The sequence below is a fragment of the Arachis hypogaea genome, chromosome 10 (assembly GCF_003086295.3).
Source record: "Arachis hypogaea cultivar Tifrunner chromosome 10, arahy.Tifrunner.gnm2.J5K5, whole genome shotgun sequence".
Classification (NCBI taxonomy): Eukaryota; Viridiplantae; Streptophyta; class Magnoliopsida; order Fabales; family Fabaceae; genus Arachis; species Arachis hypogaea.
The window spans coordinates 33739935-33763096 of NC_092045.1; the positions used below are offsets into that span (position 1 = coordinate 33739935).

General features: G+C 37.1%; 1 long non-coding RNA gene across 1 annotated transcript; it reads right to left on the bottom strand.

The window, feature by feature from the left end:
- Positions 1–18455: 18455 nt before the first annotated feature.
- LOC112715548 (uncharacterized) lies at positions 18456–21854 on the bottom strand. Its single transcript, XR_003159821.3, has 4 exons — positions 21068–21854; positions 19957–20122; positions 19277–19391; positions 18456–18982 (listed from the first exon to the last, which is right to left on the bottom strand). It is a non-coding gene; the product is annotated as an uncharacterized lncRNA (long non-coding RNA).
- Positions 21855–23162: the final 1308 nt, after the last annotated feature.

Here is a 23162-nt window from a genome sequence, read left to right on the forward strand (position 1 = left end):
CCCAGATCCAAGCCTAGAGAACACAGATTAAAGAGTTATAAATGGAGGAATCCATCCATTCATGAGGATATACGGGATACATCATACAACAAGAGATGGATAGGTAGTTTTAGTTTTTAGATGTAGAGAGAGGTTCTCTCCTCTCTTAGGATTAGGATTTAGAGTTTCTCTTAACTTTAGGATTATCTCATCTTCATATCAGGTTTAGTACTCCTTTATTTTGACTTTCCTTAATTGTTAATTATATATGTTGCCCAATTGGCTTATGGACCGTTCATGTTATGATTTTCTTAATTAATATACATTGAGGTATTTCAGACTTATGATTGCTTCCCTTTCTTTATATAAATAATTTAGATTTTTTACTATTGGCTTTGGTTGATTAATTGGTGACTCTTGAGTTGTCAAACTCATCGTGATTGATAATTATTATCTTTGCTGATTAATTTAGATTCCTATAACTCTAGTCTTTCCTTAAGGAGTTGACTAGGACTTTAGGTGTTAAATTAATTTGTCCACTTAACTGACCTTTATAGTTAGAGGTTGACTTAGTGGGAGCAAAAGTATAATTCTCATCACCATTGATAAGGAAAACTAGGATAGGACTTCCAGCTTTCATACCTTGCCAAGAGATTTCTTCGTCATTAATTTATTAATTTCTGTAATTCATTTTTCCTCTTCAAAACCTTTTCAAACCCAAACACTGTTTTCCATAACCAATAATAAAACACACCTCCCTACAATTCCTTGAGAAGACGACCCGAGGTTTGAATACTTCGGTTTATAAATTTTATTGGGTTTGTTACTTGTGACAACCAAACGTTTGCACGAAAGGATTTTCTGTTGGTTTAGAAGCTATACTTACAACGCGATTATATTTTTATATTTCTTTACCGAGAGGAAATCTGTTCGTCAAGGGAGATATCTCTATTGGGGAGGACAAGCCCATCACTAAAAAGAGGATGGAGCAAACTAGAGAGCATGCACAAGAGTCTGTGTAGCCGCCTCAGCATGAGATCCCTGAGATGCCTCAAGGGATGTATTTTCCTCCTCAAAGCTATTGGGATGAATGGCATACTTCCATGGGAGAATTGAGCTCTAATATGGAGCAATTGAGGGTGGAGCATCAAGAGCATTCCACCATCCTCAATGAAATAAGGGAAGACCAAAGAGCCATTAGAGAAGATCAAAGGGCTATAAGGGAAGAACTACAAAGGCAAAGGAGTGATATTGAAGAGATTAAGCACCACATTGGATCCTCAAGGAGGAGTACTAGTCGCCACCATTAAAGGTGGATTCGTTCTCTTTATCTCCTTTTCTTTTGTACTTTTTCTATTTTCTGTTATGTTGTGTTCTTTGTTCTCTTGTTCTTGTTGCATGATCATTTGCATTTATGTCTTAAGGCTATAAAATGTTTTATATATCTCTCACCTTACCTAAAAGAAAATTTTATTTGAAAAGAATTGAGAGATACATAAATTTCAAGTTTAAAATAAGAATAGTTCAATTAGTATGAATAAACAGTGCATATTTGAAGTTGAAATTTTAGAATTTTGGCACTTGAAAGAATGATGAAAAAGGAAAAGTGTTATTGGTAATCTGAAAAATCCATAAATTGATTCTTGAAGCAAGAAAAAGCACCAAAAAGAAAAAGAAAAATCATGTTGCAAAAGAAAAAAATTAATGCATGCGAAAAAAATACATTACTGCCCAAAATTGTAGGAAAAGGAGGGCAGATTGAAAAATCCAATAACCCTTTAAACCAAAAGGCAAGGGTAAAAAGGATCCAAGACTTTGAGCTTCAATGGATAAGAGGGCCTAAAGGAATAAAATCATGGCCTGAGCGGCTCAACCAAGCTATCCTTAACCATGTGCTTATGGCGTGAAGGTGTCAAGTGAAAAGCTTGGGACTAAGTAGTTAAAGTCATGTTCCAAGGCAAAAAGTGTGTGCTTAAGAACCCTGGACACCTCTTTCTGGGGATTCTAGCAAAGCTGAATCACAATGCAAAAGGGTTCACCCAGTTAAAGTGTCTGTGGCATTTATGTATCCGGTGGTAATACTAAAAAACAAAGTGCTTAGGATCATGGCCAAGACTCTAAAAGCTGTGTTCAAGAATAAAAAAGAACTAAACTAGGAGAATCAGTAATATCATCTAGATTTTAAGTTCTTAAAGAGACCAACACATTTGAGTTTCAATGGATAGTGAGATGCCAAAACTATTCAGAAGCAAAAAGCTACTAAGTCCCACTCATCTAATTGAAACTGAGCTTCATTTGAAACTCTGAGATTTATTGTATCTTAATCTTCTTTTTATCCTACTATGTTTTTAGTTGCTTGGGGATAAGCAACAGTTTAAGTTTGGTGTTGTGATGAGCGGATATTTTATACGCTTTTTATTAAGTTTTTTATAGGTTTTAGTGTAAAATTCACATTTTTGGATTCTACTTTAAGTTTGTGTATTTTTGTGCAATTTCAGGTGTTTTCTGGCTGAAATTGAGGAGCTGGAGCAAAAGTCTGATTAAGAGACAGAGAAAGCACTGCAGATGCTGTTTGGATCTGACCTCCGTGCACTTGGAAGAGCTTTTCTGGAGCTAAAAAGGTCAAAATGGAGAGTTCTCAACGGCTATGGAAAGCTGACTTTCAGAGCTTTCCAGAAATGTATAATAGTTCATACTTTGCTTCAGATTAGAAGGCCCAAAACTGACATCCAACGCCAACCTCCTGTCCCCTTTCAGGCGTCCAGTGCCAAAGGAGAAGTGACTGATACATAAAAATTGAGTTTCACGTACAACCGGCAAGTATACCGGGTCGTATCAAGTAATAAAACTCACAAAGAGTGAGGTCGATCCCACGGAGATTGGTAGATTAAGCAATTTTAGTTAAATGGTAGATTTAGTCAAGCAAACAAAGTTTTGATTTCATGAGCATTTTGATTTTTGATCATAATTGCAATAATGTAAATGACACAGAATGTAAAGAACTAGAAGATAGAAATAAAATGAAAGTAAATAACGGAAGCTTAAATTGCAAGAAACTTAAATGGCATCAAAAGTAAATTGCAATAAAATAAAGTGCTGAATTCTAAAGAGCAAGAGAGTAAGAAATAAAGAAACAGAATGTAAATGACAAGAATAATAATTGCAAGAATGTAGAAGGGATTTGGGCAATGGGTATTCAAGCACTAAGAACACAAGAGATGAGAATTAATGATAGAGAGGATCATTAGGGATCAGAGATGCAAGTTTTCATGAATTGATGTTAGTCAAATCCTTCTCAATCCTGGGTATAGATCCATGGCAAGTGGGTGATTGAATCCCAATCTCTTGGTGATTCAATCTCTCTCAACATAACCAATTGCCACTCTCGTGATCTAATTGTTCATGAGAAGATATGAAGCTCAATTTTAATCCAGCCACACAATTCCCATAATCTCAACCAAGGAGAGTTACATCTCACATACTAACCAATATATGTTGATTAAGGAAATCATGAAAGGATGAACTCTAAACTGAATTATGTGGCTCATTCATCAAATTCACCACATAATTCATATAGATTAACCCCTCTCTCGATGGTGGTTGAATCTTTGAAGAACAAGAGTTCCCTCTTTAGATCAACCACTAAAATTGAGAAGGAGAAGATGGGTTCACCAATTCATTCCAACCAACAGAGCTCCTCCCCCTAATGAAAGTGGGGTTTAGTGAGTCATTGCTCCAATTTCAACAACAATTGCCATAAAACAAAAATTAAACTAAATTGCAAAGAAAGATGAAGAAGAATAAGTAAATGCTTAAAGATTAAGAAAATGAAGAAGAGAAGTTCCAAGGAGAAAAAGTGCTCTCCGGGTATCCTCCCGGAAGTGCTAACAAGTAAAAGTGCTAAAAGTATAAAAAAAGTGCTAAGTGTCAAAAGTGTGTAAAAAGTCCCTCAAAAAGTACAAACTCAATCTCTATTTATACTAGTCCTAAAACTCTTTCAAAGATCTTCAAGTGGACTAGCAATGTGGGCTTTTTCATTGTTGCATTCTTGGTTCAATTGAAGAAGTTTTGGCCTTTGTGATGAATAGGGGAAGTAGAGCAAGTTGGCACCAATTCTGGCCCATTGAGGGGCGTTGTTGGCAATAACTCAGGCCTTAGTGCACGTTGGCAACGTGGATGACAATTTCCTGGAAGTGAGTTTGAGACTTGGGCGTTGCTAGCCCAAGTTGTTGCAAACAACTTGCTTTTCCTCTTCTTGGATCTACTTTCATGCTAAATGTAGCCCAGAATTTGAGTGTCAACCTTCTGCCTCAATATGGACTATTATACATCATTGGAAAGCTCTTGATGTCTATTTTTCAATGCCACTGGAATCACCTCATTTGGACTTTCCTAGCTCAAGTTATGCTTCCTCAAAGAAGGTAAGGTCAAGCTGCCAAGTTGTTGCCAAAAACGCACCTTCAACCCCAAGTTGGCAACGTGCTCGTGCCTAGCCTCCCAAGGCAGGGGCTTGAGGCTGGCGTTGTTGCAAAACACGCCCCCTTAATGCACGTTGGCAACGTGCTCGATCCCACATCCAAGGCTCATCTCTAGCTCCCTTGAATTTCACTTCATGTTCTTGTTTTTAGGGTCTAAAGATGACTCTGGTTTGGCTTCAATTTTGTGCTCCACCATAGACTATTATATATGGTTGGAAAGCTCTGAATGTCAGCTTTCCAACGCAACTGGAAGCACTCAATTTGGATCTCTATAACTCAAGTTATGCTCGTTTGAAGGAGACATGGTCAGGCTGCCAAAATCGCACACGTTTTTGGTGAAAACGCCCTTGTTTCCAGCGTTGCCAACGTGCTCAGATTCTGAAGCTCTAAATGAAGCCATCTTTTGAAGCTTCAAACGAATGCCAATCCCATACTATGATATATGGTTGGAAAGCTCTGGATGTCTACTTTCCAATGCCGTTGAGAGTGCATCATTTGAAGGTCTACAACTCAAGATATACTCCATGGAAGAGGGCAAGGTCAGGCTGCCAGGGTTGCTGCGTTGTTGATGAACACGCCCATGCAATCCCAAGTTGGCAACGTGAATGATGCATGTCCCTGGCGTTGGCAACTTGAATGGTGCATGTCCCTGGCGTTGGCAACTTGAATGGTGCATGTCCCTGGCGTTGCCAAGGATAACGCCAATGGTTCTTGGCGTTGGCAACGCCCTCGAGCTCCTCTTCAAGGCTTCATTCTTGTGCTTGGCGTTGCCCATAAAACACGCCAATGATAGTGGCGTTGGCAACGTGGTTGAGCTCCAAAACTTGGTCCCAAAGTTGCTTGGTTGTGTGGCGTTGGCAAGGCCCATCTTGAGTTAGCAACGCCAGCTCCTTTTCTTCCAGGGCCAAGCTTGATTGTGTGGCGTTGCCTTCAACAACGCCCATAGTTCTTGGCATTGGCAACGCCCTCGAAACTCCTTCATGGCCCAAGTTTCTTGCTTGTGTGGGCGTTGCCTTCAACAACTCAGCCTATTCTTCAAGTTGGCAACGCCAACTTTGCTTCCAAAGCTGCCTGGCGTTATCCTCAACAACTCACCACATTCCTAAGTTGGCAACGCCAACTTCTTCTTGGTTGCCTGGCGTTATCCTCAATAACGCCCACTATCTCCAAGTTGGCAACGCCAACTCCTTCTTGCCCAGCTTGCATCCTTCTTGCTTCCATGCTTCCTTGTTTCATCACCTATCATCAACAAAGGAAATAGCTTCAAAGTCTTACCAATTCATGCAATAAATTTCATGAGATTCATTCATACTCATTCATGTATGTATTCCTTAAATCATTTGCATGAATTTGGCTAGAATCAACATGTTCCTTAGTATTCTCATGCATGAATACAAACTCATAAAAGGACTTGTTTATTTAGAGAAAATGAGTGAAATCAAGCTAAAATCAACTAAACTAACTAGCTAATATATCAAATATGCAATTGCATCAGTGACCAGCTTCCAAACGCCCAAAGAGGAACTCCTAACCAGCGTTCAATGCTCTAGAGGCCTCCTAGCATGTGGATCTCATCAAAACTCAGCCTAAACACTCACCAAGTGGGCTCCAGAAGCAGATTTTAGCACTAAAAAGACTGTTTTATCCTTACTAGTCATTAGTTTAGTATTTAATGTAGAAGATTACTCTTTGTTAAGGATCCTCAGCCACTTTCACACCATATTTTTGTTTATCATTGTATTTCCTATCAGTATGAGTTTTTAAACCTCCTAGGTTGATGGGAGGAGCCCTGCTGAGTTCTATGAATTAATAAAAGTATTACTGTTCTTCTTCAATCCGTGTTTGATTTAATTCTAAGATATATATTCATTCTTCAACCTGGTGAATGGGATGGCCTGTGACAACCAGCTCCGTTTATCATACTAAGACTGCGTGCCTGACAACCACCCGTGTCTACTTAGGTTCGTGTGAATACGTGACTGGAAAGCATGAACCGCCAGCTTGATTATACATTTCTCAGACGGCTAATCCACAACCTCGTTGGGGACTTCTCGAGACACCAGTTCAGCCAAGGTATGGGAGATTAGGGTCTCTGTGGTAGAGGCTAGAATCTAAAGTTGCAGCATTCTCTGATCTGGAAGATCCGACCTTGTCTGTGGAGTTTTGAGTAGGATCATTAAGAAGAATAGACTACAGGAGCTTCAACCTCAATCAAACTAGATGCACACTAACCTTGGTGTTTAGATCTGGAGGAGCATTGGCGACCTCTCAAGAAAGGCGTTGACCACATACAGCCTTCTATTGAAGGAATCATTCACAAGCAAAGAAGACAGTAAGACCAGAGTTAATCCAGAAGGACAAAGTAACTCAAAGCCTCATCCATCTAAGTTTTAAGATTGTCATTGTAAACATATCAATCTAATTCCATCTTCCAAATCAAAACCAACAACTTCTTGATTTGCCTGACTAAGACCTACAAGATAATCATAGCTTGCTTCAAACCACAATCCTCGTGGGATCAACCCTGACTCGCTCATGTATTACTTGGATGACACAGTGTACTAGTTGGTACAGTTGTACGAAGTGTGGGAATTCGTGCACCAATGACCGCAGCCATACGGCATTAATCACATACAGCCTACCATAGAAGAAATCATTCACAAGCAAATGAGACAATAATACCAGAGTTAATTGAGAAAGACAAAGCAACTCCAATCCTTAACCATCTTCTTATCACTGGTTACATTTATATTCACAAAGTATTTTATACACTATTCCTCATATGCATTCAAACCAATAACTTCTTGATTAGCCTGACTAAGACCTGCAAGATAACCATAGCTTGTTTCAAGCCACAATCCTTGTGAGATCGATCCTGAATCGCTCAGGTATTACTTGGACGATCCAATGCACTAGCTGGTACAGCTGTACGAAGTATGGGATTTGTGCACCAAACCTCTATGGTCTCTATATGGCCATTGGCTTTCTTTTGTTCTTGGATAGGGATTTCTTGAGTGGGTATTGAGCACTCAGAGGGTGTGCCATTATTGGCATTCAGCGCCAGCTCTGGTGGCTCTTTGGGCATTGAACGCCCATCATGCACCCCTTCACTGGTATTAAACGCCGAGTTCCTTACCAAGTTGGGCATTGAATGCCCAGCAAGGACATCCTTGCTGGTGTTCAACGCCAAAGTCCTTGCCTGTTTGGGCGTTGAACGCCCACTGAGGTCTTCCTCACTGGCGTTCTGCGCTAGGCTCTTGGCCAGGTTGGGCGTTGAACGCCCAGTGAGGTCTTCCTCACTGGCATTCAATGCCATTCCATTCTCTCCAGATTCGGCCTCTACCTCTATAGTGATGGCCTTGCACTTTTCTCATGGGTTTACTTCAGTGTTACTAGGAAGAGTGTCAAGAGGAGTCTTAGGAATTCTCTTGCTCAGTTGACCAAAATATCATACTTTTGGGATTTCTCCCTAATTTAGACCTAAATGTGAAAACATGCATTTTTGTGCTTAAATTAATCATTTTAATTCTACTTTTATGCCATTCGATGCCATGACGTGTTTGTTGAGTGATTTCAAGGGAGAATACATGAAGAAAACAAGGAAAGGAAAAGCACACACAGTCAAGTGTGCGTGCGCACAAGGTTGTGTGCATGCACACAAGAAGGAAATCGGCTGGTGTTCGTACACACGACCCTCTGCGCGTACACACAAGTGAACATTCAGCGAAGTGCGCATACATCTGTGCGTACGCACAGGTCCCTACACGTGGATTTATTAATGAAACACGTGATCCGCAATTTTTGTGGACTTTTGGCCAAATTTTGGAAGGCTTGATGCTGAACGGGAATGCTATATGAAGGAAATATCAACATATATCAAGGCATTAGGTTTTATTAAGCTTTCATTAGGACTTAGAACCTTAATTTTACACTTTTCCATGCATTAGGAGTAGGAGTAATGTAGATAGCAAATTCTCTCCTAGGGTTTTGTCAATTTCCTTTGTAGAATTTTATAGTTAAGTTTTGATCTTGGATTTTGCTCAACTCTTTTGTAAGTACTCTTAATTCCCTCTTTAATTAGATCATCTTTACTTTCATTTTCTTTTGGTTAAAGTTACCTTGTTATATATGCAATTTTGGTTTATTGAAGTTTTGATTGATGAATTTAATGTTTTATGCTATATATATGTTTATTTGATTGTCTATTGTTGATATTGTGAATAGTTTGGATATAGTTTTCATTTTTCTTTGCAATTTCTCATGTTTTGGTTATCCTACCAAGTGTTTGGGAAAATTTCCACTTGGTAATTTTGAGTAGATTTTCGTACCTTGGCTTGGGATTTGAATTCCTAGGATACTAGAGTCATAATGTCCGACATTTAATAATAATTCTTGGGTAGTTAGTTGACTCTTGTTTCTATTGAAGCTAGCTTTTTACCAATTAATTTGGTAAGTTAGCTAGGACTTATGGATTAGAGTCATTTATGCTTGCTCGATGATGTAAGAAATTGTTGTGATGGTATAGAATTTCTCAAAATTAATTCTCGTTGTAAGTATAGTTCTACACCAACAAACAATCCTCAATCAAAAATTTGGTTGTCACAAGTAACAAACCCCAAATAAGAATTAACCGAAGTATTTAAACTCCAGGTCGTCTCACAAGGAATTGCAATGAAGTCAATGATTATTGGCTATGAAGGAACAAAGAGGGTTTGATTGATAGAGGGGTAAGAAAATTAAATGGGAAAGAATTTAAATGACAAAAAATGTAAATCAAGCAATTGACTAAAGAAAGCAAGTAATAAAGAGAGACATTCATGGCAAGGGTGGGGAATATAGGCTGTCTATCCTAGTCATACAATGATTAATTCATCTTATTTAGTCAACTCCAACAAATAGAAGAATGTATCATGTCATCTTCACATAGGGAGAACGTCAAACAAGACTAGTCAATCATATCACAATAATACACAAGAATTTATCTTATTACGTCATCCCCGACGTTGGATGCAACTACTTGGTCAAAATAAGTCAACTTCCAAGAATACATATATAAGTACAAGGGCTAAAGCCATAGCAGTCAAATTAAACCTACAATTGAATTGAATTATTGAAAGATTTTACAAACTTGCAAAAATAGATGATCATGGGTGGAAACATGTAGTTGAGCAATCGAACCCTCACCAGATGTGTATCCGCTCTAGTCACTCAAGTGTATGGGGTTGATTCACTCAATTCTCCCCTAATCATGCTTTCCAAGATTTTTTTTCATTTAACAATCAACAATTATTTCATGCATGCATACATTCATCATGAGGACTTATTCATAGGTTGTAATGGGGCTAAGGTAAAGGTAAGGATGAATATGGGCAAGTGGACTAGAATTTGAATCTTTGATTAACCTAAGCTTTCCACCTAACCTATATAACAACCTATACAATTCAAAACTAATCTAACTACCCATTCTTCACTTTTTCACACACTCATGCATTCTATTTTTGGTCACCACATACATATGCATTGATTTTTATTGAGCTTTACTTGAGGCATTTTTTCCCCTTCTTATTGCTTTTCTTTTTCTTTCTTTTTCTATATTTTTTTCTTTTGCTTTTTCCATAATTTTTTTATTTTATTTTATTTTATTTTATTTTATTTTATTTTATTTTATTTTTTTTCAAACTTTGTACAAAAATATCAATGCATAAGGTTAATACATTTAATCTATACATGAGCATGCACCCAATTCTCAAAATTTTGACAAAAATATAAAAATACACTTTCATCCCAACCAATGTTCTCAACTTTCCCAAACTTACATGATTAGCACTCTCACTAGCCTAAGCCAATCAAAGATCCAAATAAGGACATATATTATTTTTCGCTTTAGGCTTTTAATGTGCTAAAATTAAGAACAAATGGGTTAAGCATAGGCTCAAAATTGGTTAACAATGGAAGATAAAAGGTAAGGGCATTTGGGTAAGTGAGATATTTGAAACAATGGCCTCAATCATATAAGTGCATGTATACACAAAATAATAGACATATAGAATCAAACAAATCAAAGATTACAATCATAGAAAGAGGGTAATGCACACAAGAATGAAAATAAGTGGTTATATGATGTAACCACACCATTAGGCTCAAATCTCACATGCTTGTGTTCTTGGCTCAAAAACATGATCCACAATGTATGTAACTCAATTGGGGTGCCCAAAAGATAAAATTCTTGAAAAATTTCATGATTTTGACTAAGCTTAATATATACATATGCAATGCAACCAAAAATCCTAAAAGACCTAAAAATGAAATGCAAAAGTGTTGGGATTAGAAACTTGTCACTCAAAAACGCCAAGCGGTCGGATGACCTCCCCACACTTAAAAGTTTACACCGTCCTCGGTGCACTCAAAGATGAGCAAGGGGGTACGGCGACTTTCCTAGTTGCCACCTTCAGCTGGTGGGTCAACCGGTTGCTGCGTATTCCTTTTTCCCGCTTCCGTTTTGCTTATGGTGCATCATTCATGAAAAATAGAAAATAACACCGTAAGAAGAGAAAACATAAAAGCAAGGAAGCATAAATTGTTAGAATGAGGTGAATCACTAGAATTGAGTGAGTGGGTTAATGTGACATTGATGAAAAATAAGTGTGTGGGTCCTACTTTGCATGCGGAAAGAAAACACAGATTTCACTCATTCTAGTGTGCTTGAAATACTTCAAAAGACTTGTAGGTTAAGTCAACCAAACAAGTAGTGAAGAGGCATGAAAGCATTCAAGCAATTAATCAAGCAATTGTGAAATTGGATAATGCATGGACATTGATTGATGTATAAGTAAACTTAGTGAACAAAATGGTATATGAAACTTACACAACAATCAATGACACATATTGACGTTGTTGCAACACCTAAGTGACATAGAAGTGAAACACATGGATGCTATAGAACTTAGGAAAAAAATAGAAGTGAAAATCAATCACATAGTAAGCATGGTCCATAAAGCTTTACAAAGCTCAAAAATATGTCACTAGGTAAGCTTTCGATCCAATTTCACAATTCTACAATCTCAATGCATGAAACAAGTGATGTGAATAAGGGTAAACCATAAACAAGCATCACCTAAAAAAATGCAATGATAATATATAATTGCCTAGCAATGGATGATGAATGCATGGTGGCCAAAACATGCAATTCAAAAGAGTTAAGAAGTTTAAAGGCAATGTAACATGTACTTGGTATTCACAAATGTTAAACATGAAAACTCAAAGCCAAGTAACAAATTGTAACCTCAACAAGGAATTCCAACAATGAAAAATAAAAACAATTATGCTAAAATAGCATTCAGTTAATAATAGGCAGCAAGAATTAGCAACAAAATTAGTAATCCAACACTTATAACGAAAAATCGAAAATGAAATGAAAAATTAAACTAATTAAACAAGTAACTAACTAACTAAAAGAAATGGTTATGGATGGTGTTTGGTAGTGTTGGATGATGATTGAAGGGTGGAAAGAGAAGAGAAGAAGGAAAGAAATGGAAAGAGGAGAAGAAAAGAAGGTGGGTGAAATAGGGCAATCCACGCGTGCACGCCGTGTACACGTAAGCGTGGATTGATAAAATGGTAGCGACGCGTACACGTGGCACACGCATGCGCGTGATGAGTTATTTGGAGTGGCGACGCGTACGCGTGAGGTACGCGTGCGCGTGCCTTGGGCACAAAGTTGGCACACTTCAGGCACTACTCTCGGGTGAATGTATGGAGGGGTGGAACTTCTGGATCCATGCGTACGCGTCATGTACGCGTGTGCGTGGATGGTCTAAAATGCTTGGGGCACGCGTACGCGTGGGTAACGCGTATATGTGGGTTGATGCTCTATTTTTCAAAATTTTTCTATATTTTTGCACCAAACCAATCATTCCAAACCTCCAAACAACTACCAAAACATCATAAAATATTATTTAACATACTAGACTCCCAATTAAACTTATCTAATCAAACAAAATATGAAATTAACCCTATTTTACCAATCTGTACAAAAGAGAAAAATGAAAAGATGTTACCATGGTGGGGTATCTTCCACCTAGCACTTTTGTTTATTGTCCTTAAGTTGGACTTATGGGGAGCTCTCCATCAAGGTGGCTTGTGCTTGAATTCATCCTTGAACATCCATCAATGCTTGGACTTCCATTGTGCTTCATCATTCAAAGTTAATAACTCCAAGCTTGATGGAGTTCTTCACAAACCATTGGCTCCCAAAGTCGATCCTCCTCTTCTAATCTGGGATCCCACACTTTGTTTTCACACCCGTCTTCAAGTTGATCACATTGGTTTCCTCCGGGTGGTAGAAAAGCCGAATTCTCATGAGGACACCAAACTATCCTCCTAGACCCATTCAATTGAGAAACACACCAATCCATGCTCCTCAATTTTGAGCTTCCAACCATAATGAACCTAGACTTACAACGCCAACTACTAAACATTCTCCTCTTACGCTTCATTCCACAAAGCGCCCTAAGTTGGCCATCCGTTTCAAGCAAACCAAATTCAAGTGGGATAATAAAGCTAAGAGTTAGAAGTTTTACCCACTTAAATGAAGGATTAAATGGCCACCTAGGTGAAGGAGTTCCCAATGGCCTTGATAGAGCACGTTCCACTCTCGTCCATCCTCTTCTAGAGGCTTCCACCACTTGGCAAGGTTCTTCAAGCTATACCTCTTCTTCACCAATGTCCTCTAGCACTTCCCCACCACTCAAATCATACATAGGAGGTTTAGTGAAATCTACCTCATCATTAATTCCAAGTATAATGGGGAAGGATTCCTCAAGCTCAAAAGGATCATATGTTGGTGTGGAATCATCATAAATAGGAGGGCCTATTACTTGGGACACTTCTTCCAATTCATCAATCACATTATGCCTTGGAGGTTGTGCACTCTCCTCCTCAACATCAACTTCAAACTCCATGGAAGAAGGCTCTTCAATTTGTAATTCCTCTATGTACTCAACATATCCTAAGATTCCAACCACTACTTCATTTGGTTCAATCATCTCTACCTTCTCCTATTGTTGTACTTCTTGCTTTAACTCTTCTTCTCCACCTTGAAACTCCAATTCTACTCCCTTACTAAGCTCTTTGGTTGCTTCTCCACATTCAACAATGGGAGTGCCTTGATCGCGCAAGCTTAGGCAGGATGAGACTATGTTGCCAATGGCTTCTACCATGATAGCCATCTTAAACTTCTTTTCATCCTCCTCGTGTTGCCTTAAGATACGAGATTCAAGATCTCTTAGTTCTAGCATGAGGGCTTCATCAGGAGGTGGTGGTGGAAGGGAGGGTTCATTGTTGGAGGGAAGGGTATTGTAATTGGAAGGTGGTTCATCTTGGTGAAATTCTTGAGGTGGTGTATGTGGACTTTGTGGTTCATGGGAGTATTGGTGTTGGAATAGTGGTGGCTCTAGATATGGTTCATATGGTGGTTGGTATGGTGGGTATAGGTTAGGGTCATATGGTTGGTATGCATCAAGATTTGAATTGTACCCATAAGAAGCCGGAGGAGGTCGTTGCCAAGAAAGTTGTCCATAAGCTTGGGGATCCTCCCACCTTTGATCTCCAAATCCTTGATGCACATCCACATTGAAGCTTCCATTTCCTACAACATAGTTGTACCCATGCTCATAGCCAAAAGGATCAGAATTCATAGTGACAAGAGAAAATAAAAACAAAAGCTAACAAGAAACAAAGAGAGCAAAATCCTACAACAAGCAAAAACTAAAAAACAAACCGAAAATCAAGCTATTCACAATATATACAATAGCCAATAACATAGTACCATTGCAATTCTCCGGTAATGGCACCATTTTGATGTAAGAAATTGTTGTGATGGTATAGAATTTCTCAAAATTAATTCTCGTTGAAAGTATAGTTCTACACCAACAAACAATCCTCAATCAAAAATTTGGTTGTCACAAGTAACAAACCCTAAATAAGAATTAACCAAGTATTTAAACTCTGGGTCGTCTCACAAGAAATTGCAATGAAGTGAATGATTATTGGCTATGAAGGAACAAAGGGGGTTTGATTGATAGGGGGCAAGAAAATTAAATGGGCAAGAATTTAAATGACAAAAAATGTAAATCAAGCAAGTGACTAAAGAATGCAAGTAATAAAGAGAGATATTCATGACAAGGGTAGGGAATATAGGCTTTCTATCCTAGTCATATAATGATTAATTCATCTTATTTAGTCAACTTCAACAAATGGAAGAAGGTATCATGTCATCTTCACATAGGGAGAACGTCAAACAAGACTAGTCAATCATATCACAATAATACACAAGAATTTATCTTATTACGTCATCCCCAACGATGGAGGAAGGTACGTATCATGTTATCTTCATACTCGGAGAAAGTCTAATAAGACTAGCTAATCTCAATCCAAAAGTCCTAATCAACTTACTAATTGAATTAGCAAAAGACTAATGTCAATGGAAACAATATTAGCTAACAATTCTAGATCACCAACATAGATTGGGTTTTCATGACTCAAGATTGCCTAATTACTCTTTCCAAGCCAAGAATGTTCAAAGAGCTACTCTAGCATCTAACCAAGTATTTTGTCAAACACTTTAAAGGCATAAAAGGAAAGCATAATAAATGTGCAAGAATAATATATCTACCAACTACCAATTGCAAGGAAAGTAAAATTCACAACTTAAATCAACAATAAAAGAACATCAAACATTAAATTGTGTTAAAAGGGGTCCAAATCCTATATGAGTGCATGAACATAAAAGAGGCATAAAAGTAAAATTAACATCACAAACTTAGAAAATGAAGGTGTAGAAGCAAGAAGTCATAAAGGAAACAAGATGAAAATATGAAATTGGACCTAGATCTTTGGACCTAGATCTAAGATAGAAATACCCTAAGAACCCTAATTCTAGAGAGAAGATGGAGCTTCTCTCTCTAGAAACTAAGCTACATGATGAAAAAACTCCAAACAATTTCTCCCTCTTTGCACAAGCTTGAATTCTGCATGAAATAGCATCAGCAATGAGTTGGATTGGGGCCAAAATGCTTCAAAAATCGCTGGCCACGAGTTGCTTTTAATGGGTCACGTGCAGCAACTGATGCGTACACATCATGGGTGTGTACGCATCCCTAGGCGCCAGGAAACTATTGCATATTTTATATCATTTTGAAGCCCTGGATGTTAGCTTTCCAACTCAACTAAAACCGCCTCATTTGGATCTTTGTAGCTCAAGTTATGGTCGATTGAGTGCGAAGAGGTCAGAGTTGACAGCTTTTACGGTTCCTTCATTTCTTCATGAGTTCTCCCACTTTGCTTGCTTTTCCTTCATTCCTTCAATCCAATCTTTACCTTCTAAACCTGAAATCACTTAACAAACATATCAAGACATCGAGTGAAATTAAGGTGAATCAAAATCACCAATTTAAGGGCCTAAAAAGCATGTTTTTACACTTAAGCACAAAATCAGGGAGAATTATAAAACCATGCTATTTCATTGAATAAATGTGGGAAAAGGTGATAAAATCCCATAAATTAATCACAAGATAAACCACAAAATTGGGGTTTATCACTCGACTTACTCCTCGACGTTAGGGGTAGATGAAGCGAGATTGACTCATCATAGTTACCATAGTCGCGGTTATGACGATGATAGGATTCCTTGGATCTCATCTTTATTGCATTTCTAGCATTTTCACTAAGTTTTGATCTCATCTTCCTTTTTATTGGATTAATTCCAATTTTGATAATTTCTTAGTTCTTTTATCTCTTAGTTCTTTTAATCTTTTGTTCTTTGATTCCAAAATCCCCTTTTTGTCACAACCGAAAACGTAACACATCGATTTGCATCCCAAGAGAGAACGACCCAAGGTTTCATTACTCTCGGTTATATATTTTAATTTGAAAATTATTTATTGATGGTTGATTGTTAGGTTGAGACTATACTTGCAACGCCAATCTTATTCTGAGAAAATTTTCTAACCCAGCTTTGGGCTATCTATCAGAAGCGTGTGACTATTCTGTAAAGATGGCGCTAAATGCCCAGTCACCGACGTTTAGCGCTGATAGCGTAAAACCAAGTGGGGACCATGCGTGCAAACAAATCAACAAGGCTTTGGAGATTTGATTTTGTAAATCAAATAACTAATTATAAAAGATTCATTAGGTTTTAATTTAAGTTTTAAATCAATTTCAATTAGGACTATAAATAGGATTGAGATTCGTCCTCGCTGGGATTTCTCTTCTCCTAATTTTTCATTTTGCAATTCACTATTTTTCTCTCCTAGGGTTTTCTCCACACTATGAGTAACTAAACCTCCATTGTTAATGTTAGAAGCTCTGTTTACTTTGATAAATTAATAATTATTTATTCTTCTACTCTTAATTAATGCATTGATTCATTTTTAAGAAATAGTTTTGTTCTTCATCCTACGAATTAGTGATTATTGGAAAATAACTCTAATCTAATTTGAATTTTCTTGAATATTGGACAAGTTATATCATTAGAATTGTAGCTTGAAACCACTTTCTCACAACTTCTTAATTATCTAGACTTGATGTGGTACGTGACATATAACTGCATCATTTTTGGGTTCTTAGGATTTGTATGGCTTCTAAATCAGAAATTGCACTTAACCCTCTAGTACAATTGGTTGATTAAGGAATTGACAGTTGGTTAGATTAGAGGAGACTGAATTACCTAGGAATAGGAATTCAAGCACCTATGGTTTGCTATAAACTAAATCATTGCATGATCAAGGTATTTGACATTGAATATTAATTCGGACATTTAAACATCTCCAAAGCCTTAAATCCATTCTCATACCGTTTTCTCAGCCATTCACTATTTGCTTTTCTTAATTTATTGTCTTTTATGCTACTTGATCTTTAGAACTCTTATTTCAACTTGTCTAACTAGAACAACTAATCAACAATTGGTTGCTTAGTCCATTAATCCTCGTAGGAACGATACTCACTCACCTGAGTTTATTATTTGGTATGACCCGGTGCACTTGCTGGTAAGTTGTGGTTTGAAAATTTTGCACCAAATTTTTGACACTGTTGCCGGGGTTTAATTGTGATTAACAACTACCAGTTGATTGATTTCCTAGATTAGACACTTTTTTCTGTTTTCTTTTCATAAAAAATTCCTTTCCATTCCCTCATCTTTTCTTTCCTTTTAACCACATGGTGCATTTAATTCTGTTTGTTGTTTTATGCTAAGAAAAATAATGGAGAGGGATCATATGGCTTACTACTCACACTCAAGGAATGATTCATATTATTATGGATGGAAGAACTATCTGGATTTTGGTTAGAAAAGTCAAGACCAAAGAAACTTCAGTGTTCCATATTCCATCTATCAAGAACCATTATCTCCTTACTCATACCAAGAACAATCATCTCTCTATTCATATGAAGAACCGTTCTTTCTTTATTCATATAAAAAACCATCATATCCGGAGCTAGCCTTAGAAATAGCCTTAGCAGAACTCTCCAAAAATACAATTAGTTTCACGTAGGAAACCAAGGCCTCCAACAGAAATTTGGCAGTTCAAATGGGTCAATTAGCCAGAGAAGTTGTCGAGAGACTTACCAACATCTTCTCCAGTGACACCATTCTCAACCTAAGGGAAGAATGCAAGGCCATAAGCTTGAAGAGTGAAAGAATGCTAAGCAAGAAAAATGAAGATCAAACTGAGGCTACAAACACTACAAGAAAACAACTCTATTACGACGCTTTTAAAGCATGGCAAAAAGCTAAAAAAAATGTGGCGATAACTTTTCGCCTCGCTTTTTGAGCTACCGGTACGTTTTTGAATGGGTCACATCTGCAAGCGTGGAGGTTTCTCTATCACCACTTTTTTGGTGACCTATCGCCACACTTTATTTTTGCCAAGCTTTTGCATATTGTCACGCTTTTAAAGTGTGGCGATAGCGAGATATACAGCCACGCTTTTATTACCAAACTTATAAATATAATATGCAATTTTTATTACAAGACAAATCAAATAGTAATTAGTGACATATATAATTTTTGCTATAATTGTTTTATATATTAATACTCAAATACAAGCTAAAGAAGATACTGGAATGCCAAGAAAAAGAAGATACAAGAGGAAAAAGATAGGAAAATAGAAGGACTTTTTGAAATCTGAGCCTTTGAAAGCCTTTGAAATCTGTATACCTTCATTCGGCACCACGAGTTGGAGCCCTGTTTCACAATATCTGTCACTTTGATTTTAAGGTTTCTTCCATCCAAAGCTGTTAAGTTGAGAGTCTTTCCAGTAAGAGCATCTACAAGTAATATCTTCTCTGTGACTACCAAATAATGCTCCTCTCTTTTGAATAAGGCGTGCAGCTTCTCGTCCACCACCAAGATTAAATCGGCGGGCACCTTTCCGGCTTCTTGGTTTCCTTTCCCTATGAATGTTATTTTTGTGCTCTTCTTTCGACCAGGTTTAACATCTATCTTCAAGATTTCATCAACACACTTTGATCTGCTTCCATGAAATCAAAAGAGAGAGGGCTACCATGTGAAACCGAAGAATACCTTTGATTTTTCTAATTAATCAAATTCAAGAATAAACATAAACATAAACATGCAGTAAATTAATGAAAAAAAGTTGCATCCTAGAATTCCCAAGACAAGAACCAATTTATTCATCAATTATTGAAAACTAAATACAAAAGAATAATTCAACACTAATACAGGTGAACATTCTACAGAATAGATGATATTCTAGCTATGCTGTGTGATGTATAGAAAAGATAGAAAACATAAGAATTTTTACCGCAGCCACACAAGTTAGCTTCCCTCGATCTTCTACTCCTTCATGTGTCCCTTCAAGCCCAAGAATGCGAGTACAAGCACTTACAAAATGTCTGGCAAAATCATAAGTATGGAATCTGGGATGCAGGCAGATGCAAATATTAAAATCTGGTATATTTTAGTTAAAACTGAATAGAAACCAAACAAGCCACAATATGAGTGAGCTTATGAAACTAGACCAACCACTACTCTAACAATATGCAATCTACAAGTATCTTGCTACCTTATGGAACTAGCAAATCGGTATATGCTATAATATATAGAGATAGAAAGTGAGATTCAGAGATTGACATGTGTGCTAGGCTAAGTCATTCTCATTATCAAGTAATGTTAGCTGAAATAGATAAGTTGTCGAGTATTGGGCAGTTATAATAGAACTGTAATCATCAGTGTCAGAGAAAGATTAGGCAAGAATTAAATACTACGAACTAGTTTCTTATGTTTTGTGTCCCTTTGTGGGTTTCAAAATTCTATAGGCATCTAACTTTACATCAAGCATGAGTAATTTGTTATTATACAATAACCTATTTATGATGATAGAATCTTCATTTTGTTCACTATATCATACTGTGATTCATGAATAACTTAATTTGTATTGACAATTGAAGCAGGATATTAAATGGAAACGAATTTTATGCTTACTCTGTTTGCATATTTATTGTAGCTTTTCATGATCTGAACCCAATCATGCCACAAGTCTTTATGTTCTTGCTTCTGAATCTGCACAAACTCCTCGGTTTGATTTGGTTCTTGCCGACATTGGTTATGAGAAGTCCTTTTCACAGTCTTTGTCTACCTTCTCTAGCCACTTAAGACAAATAAGTGTAAGGAAAACGTGTTTTAATTTTTTAAAACTGAAATACCAAAGGCACATCCATGATTCAAATATCTACTTATTTATAAATTCACCTTTTATATTTCTAAATAAAGCTCTGTTTCAATCATAATAAATCTCCTTTTAGCAAAATGAGAGAAACATTTGAGTTTAGGCTTATCATTGTATTCATCAATCATATATAATTTACTTTAACATTTTTATAAGGAATTTTTGTTTTGCTTTTCTAATTTATCTTGCAAAATATTAGATTGTAGTCAACAAAATAATCTCTGATGCTACTAGACGAGGCATGTGTTTTATAAGTTGAATTAAAAGTTCAAAATGAAATATCATCTATGTGTTCGACAAATTTTATGAATGTTTGCAATTGTTAGGTTGGTGCAGGAACAAACCCCCTTGAAGGAGCAGCATTAGGCATGTCATTATTGGAATCTTTTACTCAAGATGGTTCTTTGCTGACCATAGCTACAACTCATCACGGTGAACTGAAAACTCTAAAATATAGGTATTCATTACAAATGATGCCAAACTTTAAAACTTTGAATTGGTATATTCTGGATGATATTATCACTTGTAAAAGTAAAGGAAAAAAGAAAAGAAAAAAGATTACAGGAGAACATAGCAATTCATAGCAACTCTCAATTACAACTTGATAATACACAATCTGCAATTCTCTCAATTAGACTTGATAATACACAGCAAAATAGGAAGCAACACATACAGGAACAGATTCACAGAAATAGATTCACAACAAACCAATTCTCTCAATTTTTTTTTCGGTAAAAATATTGGATCCTATCATATTCCTAAATTTAATGTGTCGATATTTAAACTTCTATTTTCACATCTACAACACAGTAACAGATTCACAGCCCTTATCACAGGAACAAAGAAATAGAAAGAAGAAATACTTACCTTGTAATGTTAAATAAGATCTGACTGTCAAAAGCATAAATGAAGGAGGTTTGAATGGATATTCTGCGGGCAACTAAATCCGCCCATGATAAATACCACCCTCAAATTCAGTATCACAAGGTCCCCTAATGGCAAATTGCCATCCAAATATATTTTCCTGAAAATAAACATAATAAAGTTGAATCTGCACTGCATTACTCACACACATTTAATCAAACACATGGTGGGCAGTAATGGTGGCAGTGACAGAGTCTAAATAAAGAAACGAAAGAAATCTCGAGGGTTGAGCGCCGGTGAGGGATAGGCAGCGATAGACAGCGTTGATTGAGGGAGGACACACCAACGGACTAGCACAGACGGAGCAGCGCCGACGGGGAAATGCCGATGGAAGGTTGCGAGAGAGGGTGCGAGGTTGCAAAACTGAGGAGGAGGCTTGAGTTGAGGGTGCGAGGGTTGCAACATAGAGGGTGTGATAGAGAGGGCGCGACAGAGGGCTCAGAGGGAGGTTGGGTGCAAGGGTTCTCAGTAGTGATGAAGATTCTCAATGGTGATGAAGACGAAGGGCTCGGAGAGAGGGCTGGGTGTGAGGGTTCTTATAGTAGTGATAAAGATGAAGGGCTGGGAGAGAGTGCAGTGGGGTGGCGAGGGTCGTCATCGGTAGTGAAGGGTCCGTAGCTGGATAGAGAGGGCTGGATAGGGGCAAATGGATTCTCCGGTGAAAAAAATACTTGAGAGAATAAAATCTGATTTTTCATCTTTAATTTATTAAGTGGAACCAAAATTAAATAAAAGAAATAAAATAATAAAAGGTTAGATTTTATATTGGACAGCATCTAATTTTTTTTCACTAGAGAGAATCTACTCCCTGAATAGGGTGTGTTTGACGGCTGGGTGATGATGAAGTGTTATCACTTAGAAAGTTTAAAGTTAAAGTTTTTAATTTGGAAAAAAATTGCTTTAGAAAAAAATTTGATAGAAACTCTATAGTTATGCTTTTTTGAGATAACCAATTAATTAGAGGATATCGCCACACTTTAAAAATGTGATCGTATTAAGACAAACTAGCCACACTTTAAAAGTGTGTCTATTTTCCTCTAAAAGTGTGACAAAAAAAGTGTTGCTAAATCAGTAATCAATCGCCCTCCTCGTAAAAGCATGCCTGTTTCCCTCAGAGGCTACAAAAGGTGACAAAGAAACATGCAACGTCCTTCCAAAGAGATACAATGCAAGATCTTACGAAAGAATGTGAGGGAGTTAAATAAAGGAGTTCATACTCCAGTGAATTAGAGAACTCTCCACCCTTACACATGGAAGAAGAGGAAGATGCGCAAACAAAGGAGGAAGCCATACACACACCATGCTTGAACATTCCAATAATTAAGGAGGAAGTCATACAAGTCCCTTCAAATCTATGCATGCAAGCTTTCGGAAAGAAAAATTTGAATGCACCACCTACATTTGAATTTAAGTCTTCTCCCCCAACACTTGAACATGTTTTTCTTGGTCCTAGTGAATCAAAGAGTTGTATTGGGGTGCTTTTTGGTGGGTATCCTTTTTCTCCTCATGTCCACTAAAGTCATTTCTCTTAACCAACTGGAAGAAGAGGAAGAAAATTCAAGAACAAATTGTCAAACTAGTGACATTAAAGAAGCACTTATTGGAAGGCAACCCAACGTTAAGTAATTTCTTTTCATTTTTCTTTTTGATTTACTTCATGTTGCATATGTATTTTATGGATTAAGTTTGGTGTTGCTATAACACATGATGCTTGCATTTTACTGGGTACTTGGCCCAACCTCTCATTGATTGTGTTATAATAAGTTTGGTGTTTTCACACTAATTTGGTGTTGCCATACTTAACCCTTGCAAGATCTACCCTCGATGACAATACATTAGCAACATGTTTATTTTGCTTTACTTTGTCTTACTTTTCGTCTTGTTTTTCATTTTTGTTTGTTTTATTTAAATGAGTTTTCGCCTTGCTTCCTTATTTCCACTAGACAATCATTATTCATATTTCCATTACCACTATTTTTTTCTTTGTTGCTTGAGGACAAGCAACCATTCTAAGTTTGGTGTTGGAGGCTATGCTCTA